At 35.6% G+C, this 9,191-nt stretch overlaps 2 pseudogenes; both read left to right on the top strand.

The window, feature by feature from the left end:
- The first annotated feature begins 1,905 nt into the window (after positions 1 to 1,905).
- LOC149145159 (CCG-binding protein 1-like) lies at positions 1,906 to 4,310 on the top strand (annotated as a pseudogene).
- A 787-nt stretch (positions 4,311 to 5,097) lies between these two features.
- On the top strand, positions 5,098 to 8,908 carry LOC149145158 (CCG-binding protein 1-like; annotated as a pseudogene).
- Positions 8,909 to 9,191: the final 283 nt, after the last annotated feature.

The following is a 9,191-nucleotide window of genomic DNA, read 5'->3' as shown; positions in this document are numbered from 1 at the left end:
ATTAATCCATTTTAGTGATTTATAAATTTGTGATTAAGATATATCTATAGTGGGCTTTTGTCTCTCTTTATATAAACCATGTGTAATTGTTCATTGTTTAAATTGTATTTTTAAATGATTTATTATTATTATTACACCATAAGGCGTTTCCCTCTGAAATCCACTCCCTTTCATGTCTACTGGTCACCCTTAGATACCGTTAGATAATATGTTAGATGATATGGAAAGGCTGAGCCGTTCGATCAAATGGCAGTGGAAGAGAATGCAACCGCAGAAACCCAACCAGCTCTTTCAAAGCCTGCCTCCTGAGAGCGCCAGCTTTACGAAATGCGGAAGCGAGCAGAGCTCAGAGTAGCCACGGCCAATCTTGAAAAGCCCTGGGAAAAGTCCGCCAAATACCCTACTTTGTTCGCCGTTATGGCTGACAAGCATCTCCAAGCCTTGGCCGACAGGTTTCAGAAGCCCGGGGAATCGATCTCTCGACCGAGAATGATGGAACGAAAAGCCTCGCTTTCAATGGGAAGCTCTCCGTTCAGAGCACGATGCTGTACAGTAGGGTTAACAGCATCGATGCCGATGATGCGAGGTCATGCATCCACTTTTATATAATTTTCTCGGTTGAAAATTGCTGAAATATAGCACAGACACAAAAAAGATCTCGAATGCTAGCCTTATGAGCTAGATACACATTCTAACGTGTTTAACGAGAATATAAAATGTAAAATTTGTAGGAGGAATCTGAGGAGTTGTGTAATGTTTCATATTCAGAGGATGGAATCTCTGACTGTCAGCCCTTGGAATGAATGGAAAACTTGGTGAGACAATCAGGAGGTGTCAAATCTCTCATTGGCAATGTAAGCACGATTGCAAAAATGCCAAAGCTACAAAATGAGGCTCAGAGCAAAGAACATATCCCAATGACTTCATCCAGTTCAATGACTTCATCCAGTTCTCCAGTTAGTGATGCCAATTCACCAAAAGAACATCCTTTCATTCAACCAGATGAATTGCCAAAATCCCAGGAAGATCTGGATGAAGCTGAGAGGGAAAAGATGCCTGATTCACCCTATACAAAAATGCTAAGATGATTTTCGATATTTACCTCATCCAGAGAGTGAAACTATTTGTACGTTTTGAATTGTGTTCGAGTTTGTGACACTCGTCACCTCCAGCAGGTCATTTGTAAGATACAATAAGTAGGGTTCTACTTTCATTTCATTATCATCTCGGTCCACTCTGTTTACTATATATTCCCAGTGTTCTTTGGGAGGAAGAAAGCAGTTGACTGCAGTTTTCTAAGAGCCTTCACTGTTTATGGATAATGTAAACATTATATGTACGATACATTTTTCTAAATGTGATGTGTGCTCCACCAGGAATGGAGTAGAGCATATTGTGAGTAAATTATTCTGGTTTCATTGTTTGTTCTTCACTGGATAATAAAAACCGAACACTCATGCCTCATATTTGAATTATGAGTATTCAGTATGTGAATTAGCTATCCATGCTACCATATGATTGAAGTCACTCTTCTTAATCAACACTTTGTTTAATTGTTGGTTTCTGGGGGAATTCTTAATTTGGCAAATTAGATTTTGGTGTCCACAGACTGTCCTTAAGTTAGTTTCCATTTCCATTTAGGGATTGTGGATTATGTCAATGGGATATTTGCTTCTTCAAACTGAGGCCCCCCATCTGTTGATTGTTGTAGAAAATGTAGCTAAATTCAAGCTATCCTTGATTCAATAAGAGGCCATAGGAATACCTTATTAGGTGTTTATGAGGCCTGTCTTTATATCTTAGTGATTGAATAGGGTATTCAATCCAGTGAGTGATTAAGAGTATAGCCTTGATGGTTGATCATGATTGGAGATGTGACCATGTGAAGCTGAGTATTGCAACAATATGAATCAGATACTTGCAATGTCAGACCAAAAATCTGAGAGCCCATCTCATCAGACTGCTCAAACACCCAAGCTTGAGTCATTCAGCAGGGACAAGATTACTAGGGGAGTAAGGGAACCTCGCCTGTTGAAGAAAGCAGAAAAGGCCATTATGGGTAAGTTGGTATCTCCTCAGTTTTTTATGTTCAATGAATGCATGATTTAGATCAAACTATATTCTGAGGCCTTTACATTCAATGGACTGCACTGAAAAAATTCCTCCTTGAAGAAAGCAGAAAATGTGATTACGGATTAGTTGGTATCTTCTGTCTCTTGAATGAATGAATGGGCTAGATAAAATTTTGTTCTGAGACCTATGAATTTCTGATATGATTGAACCACATGGTTCAGTTTACATCTATGGGAAATCAATGAATTTCCTTCAGAAACAATGTTCAGAACTTAAGAGACCAATATTTGGGATCTAAAATTCAAAATTTGATTGTAGGAAGATGTGGGTGGATGAACCTCTCAAGACCAAACTTTCTAAAAGAGGTATTTAAAATCTTAGGCTATTTATAATTTGTGGGGGAATTTACCTATATTTTGCAACTATATGAATTACAGTGGCTAAGATAGTGTCTATGTTCTGCTGTCTCTATATATCGCTATTGCGTACCTACTTCCTTGCCTTGAACTATGATTAAGACCTTTTAGAATTCCTTTAACTTTTAACTTCTCATGTAAGATCTTCCAGGGCCAACCATATGAAGGGTTGGTCTTTCAGGATCTTTCCCTAAAGAGGGATAATGAAGTCTTTGTAAATGGGGTATATCATATGAAACACGTATCTATCTTTTAATGACTTTTGAATGAAATTCCATTATATGGATATGCCATTGTAATAATATCTTCTAATATCACATAGATAACCATCATAACTTTGAGAGTTACTTCAATTGGTTTAACCATCCGACATAAATAGTAAATACAACTACACACTAGAAAGAACGAACCATCCCACATAAATACAACTACAAACTAGAAAGAACCTACAGAATATGACACTGAAATTGTTAGTGATGCCAGTATCAAAGAGAAATGAGGTGCTTTAATGCCCTGATGGGGAAGATGTCATTTCTTCATGTCTTTGTTTTCATAATGGTCCTATCCATACAAAAACAAATAGGATATATATAAACCCAGGATCTATTAATTGTTGTTTAATTTCCTTTTGATCCCTCTATTCCGGTTTAAGTTAGATTTATGGTACTTGGAACATCTTAAATTGGTAAGTGAATGAGTACTTATTTCAAAATTAAGATTTGACACTGATATCTCTGTTGGACCTCACAACAAAAGAGCACAAGTTTTTATATAAGTTACGTTGAGCTGCTAGTGTAATGGTTTTTTTTCCAAATAAAGAGTTAAGATGGATTTATGCTGAATGGAACTTTATTAATAAATGGATACTTATAAAATTCAAATTTGAGATTGATGAAGACCTATTGGACTACCTTGCCTAGGACTGAATTATTACTTCGAGATTGTACAAATTTCTTGTACTTAAATCTTGCTGGGATGAGCATATTCTTGATTTTTTTTTATGGTTGATATATCCAAGTCTAGTTAAGGTAACTTAAATTTTCTCTGCAGAGTGATGTTCAACTCTAGAAGGCGAGGAATCATTCAGCTGCTGGGAGACATTTTTTGAATTTGAGAAGGTGAAGGTTTGATTTTCATAAACATTGATATTTGTTCTGTGTAGCATGTAAGAGTAAGAGGCCAGATGTAAGAAGTGATTATTATATCAGAATAGTTGAAAAGCATTAACGAACTACATGCTTTCCTAAATAGTTGGTGAACTTTCCCAATTTTTATAGTGATGCAAGAATTTTGATCAGCAAATGAAGAGCTTGTATCCACTTTTATATATTTTTCTCAGTTGAAAATTGCCGAAATATAGCGCAGAGGCAAAAAAGATTTGGAATGCTAGCCTTATTAGCTAGATACACATTCTAATGTGTTTAACGAGAATATAAAATGTAAAATTTGCAGGAGGAATCTGAGGACCTGTGTAATGTTTCATCTACATAGTTTGGAATCTCTGACTGTCAGCCCTTGGAATGAATGGAAAGCTTAGTGAGACAATCAGGGGGCGTCAAACCTCTCATTGGCAATGTAAGCATGATTGCAAAAATGCCAAAGCTACAAAATGAGGCTCAGAGCGAAGAACAAATCCCAATGACTTCATCCAGTTCTCCAATTAGTGATGCCAATTCGCCAAAAGAACATCCTTTCATTCAACCAGATGAATTGCCAAAATCCCACGAAGATCTGGATGAAGAGGAGAGGGGAAAGATGCCTGATTCACCATATACAAAAATGCTGAGACGATTTTCTATATTTACCTCATCCAGACAGTGAAACTATTTGTATGTTTTGAATTGTGTTCGAGTTTGTGACACTCGTCACCTCCAGCAGGTCATTTGTAAGATACAATAAGTAGGGCTCTATTTTCATTTCTTTATGATCTCGGTCCACTCTATTTCCTATATATTCCCAGTGTTCTTTGGGAGGAAGAAAGTAGTTGACTGCAGTTTTCTAAGAGCCTTCACCATTTATGGCTAATGTAAATATTATATGTACGATACATTTTTCTAAATGTGGTGTGTGCTCCACCAGGAATGGAGTAGAGCATATTGTGAGTAAATTATTCTGGTTTCATTGTTTGTTCTTCACTGGATAATAAAAACCGAACACTCATGCCTCATATTTGAATTATGAGTATTCAATATGTGAATTAGCTATCCATGCTACCATATGATTGAAGTCACTCTTCTTAATCAACACTTTGTTTAATTGTTGTTTTCTGGGGGAATTCTTAATTTGGAAAATTAGATTTTGGTGTCCACAAATTGTCCTTAAGTTAGTTTCCATTTCCATTTAGGGATTGTGGATTATGTCAATGGGATATTTGCTTCTTCAAACTGAGGCCCCCCATCCATTGATTGTTGTAGAAAATGTGGCTAAATTCAAGCTATCCTTGATTCAATAAGAGGCCATAGGAATACCTTATTAGGTGTTTATGAGGCTTGTCTTTATATCTTAGTGATTGAATAGGGTATTCAATCCAGTGGGTGATTAAGAGTATAGCCTTGATGGTTGATCATGATTGGAGACGTGACCATGTGAAGCTGAGTATTGCAACAATATGAATCAGATACTTGAAATGTCAGACCAAAAATCTGAGAGCCCATCTCATCAGACTGGTCAGACACCCAAGCTTGAGTCATTCAGCAGGGACAAGATTACTAGGGGAGTAAGGGAACCTTGCCTGTTGAAGAAAGCAGAAAAGGCCATTATGGGTGAGTTGGTATCTTCTCAGTTTTGTATGTTCAATGAATGCATGCTTTAGATCAAACTATATTCTGAGGCCTTTACATTCAATGGACTGCACTGAAAAAATTCCTCCTTGAAGAAAGCAGAAAATGTGATTACGGATTAGTTGGTATCTTCTATCTCTTGAATGAATGAATGGGCTAGATAAAACTGTGTTCTGAGACCTATGCATTTCTGATATGATTGAACCACATGGTTCAGTTTACATCTATGGGAAATCAATGAATTTCTTTCAGAAACGATATCCAAAACTTAAGAGACCAATATTTGGGATCTAAAATTCAAAATTTGATTGTAGGAAGATGTGGGTAGATTAACCTCTCAAGACCAACCTTTCTAAAAGAGGTATTTAAAATCTTAAGCTATTTATAATTTGTGGGGGAGTTTACCTAGATTTTGCAACTATATGAATTACAGTGGCTAAGATAGTGTCTATGTTCTGTTGTCTCTATATATCGCTATTGCGTACCTACAACCTTGCCTTGAACTATGATTAAGACCTTTTAGGATTCCTTTTACTTTTAACTTCTCCTGTAAGATCTTCCAGGGCCAACCATATGAAGGGTTGGTCTTTCAGGACTTTCCCTAAAGAGCGATAACGAAGTCTTTCTAAATGGGGTATATCATATGAAACGCATATCTATCTTTTAATGACTTTTGAATGAAATTCCATTATATGGATACGCCACTGTTATAATATCTTATAATATCACATAGGTAACAATCATAACTTTGAGAGTTACTTATATTGTTTTAACCATCCGACATAAATAGTAAATACAAGTACACACTAGAAAGAATGAACCATCCCACATAAATACAACTACAAACTAGAAAGAACCTACAAAATATGACACTGACATTGTTAGTGATGCCAGTATCAAGGAGAAATGAGGTGCTTTAATGCCCCGATGGGGAAGATGTCATTTCTTCATGTCTTTGCGTTCATAATGGTCCTATCCATACAAAAACAAATAGGATATATATAAACCCTGGATCTATTAATTGTTGTTTAATTGCCTTTTGATCCCTGTATTCAGGTTTAAGTTAGATTTATGGTACTTGGAACATCTTAAATTGGTAAGTTAATGAGTACTTATTTCAAAATTAAGATTTGACACTGATATCTCTGTTGGAACTCACAGCAAAAGAGCACAAGTTTTTATATAGGCTACGTTGAGCTGCTAGTGTAATGGTTTCTTTTCCAAATAAAGAGTTAAGATGGATTTATGCTGAATGGAACTTCGTTAGTAGATAGATACTTATAAAATTCAAATTTGAGATTGACGAAGACCTATTGGACTACATTGACTAGGACTGAATTATTACTTCGAGATTGCGCAAATTTCTTGTACTTGAATCTTCTACAATTGCTGAGATGAGCATATTCTTGATTTTTTTTATGGTTGATATATCCAAGTCCAGTTAAGGTAACTTAAATTTTCTTTGCAGAGCGATGTTCAATTCTAGAAGGAAAGGAATCATTCAGCTACTCATTTCTTGAATTTGAGAAGATGAAGGTTTGATTTTCATAAACATTGATATTTGTTCTGTTTAGCATGTAAGAGTAAGAGGCTAGATGTAAGAAGTGATTATTATATCAAAATAGTTGAAAAGCATTAAGGAACTACACGCTTTCCTAAATAGTGGGTGAACTTTCCCAATTTTTATAGTGATGCAAGAATTCTGATCAATAAATGAAGAGCGTGTATCCGCTTTTATATATTTTGCTCGGTTGAAAATTGCTGAAATATAGCACAGACGCAAAAAAGATCTGGAATGCTAGCCTTATGAGCTAGATACACATTCTAATGTGTTTAACGAGAATATAAAATGTAAAATTTGCAGGAGGAATCTGAGGAGCTGTGTAATGTTTCATCTTCAACTATGACTAAGACCTTTTAGGATTCATTTTACTTTTAACTTCTCCTGTAATATCTTCCAGGGCCAACCATATGAAGGGTTGGTCTTTCAGGATCATTCCCTAAAGAGGCATAACGAAGTCTTTGTAAATGGGGTATGTCATATGAAACACATGTCTATCTTTAATGACTTTTGAATGGAATTCCATTATATGGATATGCCACTGTAATAATATCTTCTAATATCACATAGATAACAATCATAACTTTGAGAGAGTTACTTCAATTGGTTTAACCATCCGACATAAATAGTAAATACAACTACACACAAGAAAGAATGAACCATCACACATAAATACAACTACAAACTAGAAAGAACCTACAGAATATGACATTGACATTGTTAGTGATGCCAGTGTCAAAGAGAAATGAGGTGCTTTAATGCCGTGATGGGGAAGATGTCATTTCTTCATGTCTTTGTGTTCATAATGTTCCTATCCATACAAAAACAAATAGGATATATATAAACCCGGGATCTATTAATTGTTGTTTAATTGCCTTTTGATCCCTGTATTCAGGTTTAAGTTAGATTTATGGTACTTGGAACATCTTAAATTGGTAAGTGAATGAGTACTAAAATTAAAATATAGATTTGACACTGATATCTCTGTTGGACCTCACAACAAAAGAGCACAAGTTTTTATATAAGTTACGTTGAGCTGCTAGTGTAATGGTTTCCTTTCCAAATAAAGAGTTAAGATGGATTTATGTTGAATGGAACTTCGTTAGTAAATGGATACTTCTAAAATTCAAATTTGAGATTGATGAAGATCTATTGGACTACTTTGCATAGGAATGAATTATTACTTCGAGATTGTGCGAATTTCTTGTACTTGAATCTTCTACAATTGCTGAGATGAGCATATTCTTGATTTCTTTTTATGTTTGATATATCCAAGTCCAGTTAAAGTAACTTAAATTTTCTCTTTAGAGCGATGTTCAAATCTAGAAGGCGAGGAATCACTCAGCTGCTGGGAGACATTTTTTGAATTTGAGAAGATGAAGGTTTGATTTTCATAAGAATTGATATTTGTCCTGTTTAGCATGTAAGAGTAAGAGGCCAGATGTAAGAAGTGATTATTATATCAAAATAGTTGAAAAGCATTAAGGAACTACACACTTTCCTAAATAGTTGGTGAACTTTCCCAATTTTTATAGTGATGCAAGAATTCTGATCGGCAAATGAAGAGCTTGTATCCACTTTTATGTATTTTTCTCGGTTGAAAATTGCTAAAATATAGCACAGACGCAAAAAAGATCTGGAATGCTAGCCCTATGAGCTAGATACACATTCTAATGTGTTTAACGAGAATATAAAATGTAAAATTTGCAGTAGGAATTTGAGGAGCTATGTAATGTTTCATCTTCAGAGGATGGAATCTCTGACTGTCAGCCCTTGGAATGGATGGAAAACTTAGTGAGACAATCAGGGGGCATCAAATCTCTCATTGGCAATGTAAGCATGATTGCAAAAATGCCAAAGCTGCAAAATGAGGCTCAGAGCAAAGAACAAATCCCAATGACTTCATCCAGTTCTCCAATAGTGATGCCAACTCACCAAAAGAACATCCTTTCATTCAACCAAATGAATTGCCAAAATCCCAGAAAGATCTGGATGAAGAGGAGAGGGAAAAGATGCCTGATTTACCCTATACAAAAATGCTGAGACGATTTTCGATATTTACCTCATCCAGAGAGTGAAACTATTTGTATGTTTTGAATTGTGTTCGAGTTTGTGACACTCGTCACCTCCAGCAGGTCATTTGTAAGATACAATAAGTAGGCCTCTACTTTCATTTCATTATGATCTCGGTCCACTCTGTTTCCTATATATTCCCAGTGTTCTTTGAGAGGAAGAAAGCAGTTGACTGTAGTTTTCTAAGAGCCTTCACTGTTTATGGCTAATGTAAACAATATATGTACGATACATTTTTCTAAATGTGATGTGTGCTCCACCAGGAATGGAGTAGAGCATATTGTGAGT

Source organism: Pinus tabuliformis, chromosome X (assembly GCF_031772625.1).
Source record: "Pinus tabuliformis cultivar Carrire ecotype Pingquan chromosome X, CPIR1, whole genome shotgun sequence".
Taxonomy (NCBI): domain Eukaryota; kingdom Viridiplantae; phylum Streptophyta; class Pinopsida; order Pinales; family Pinaceae; genus Pinus; species Pinus tabuliformis.
Note: the sequence above shows the minus strand (reverse complement) of the source record. Positions and strands in the feature narration are given on the sequence as shown.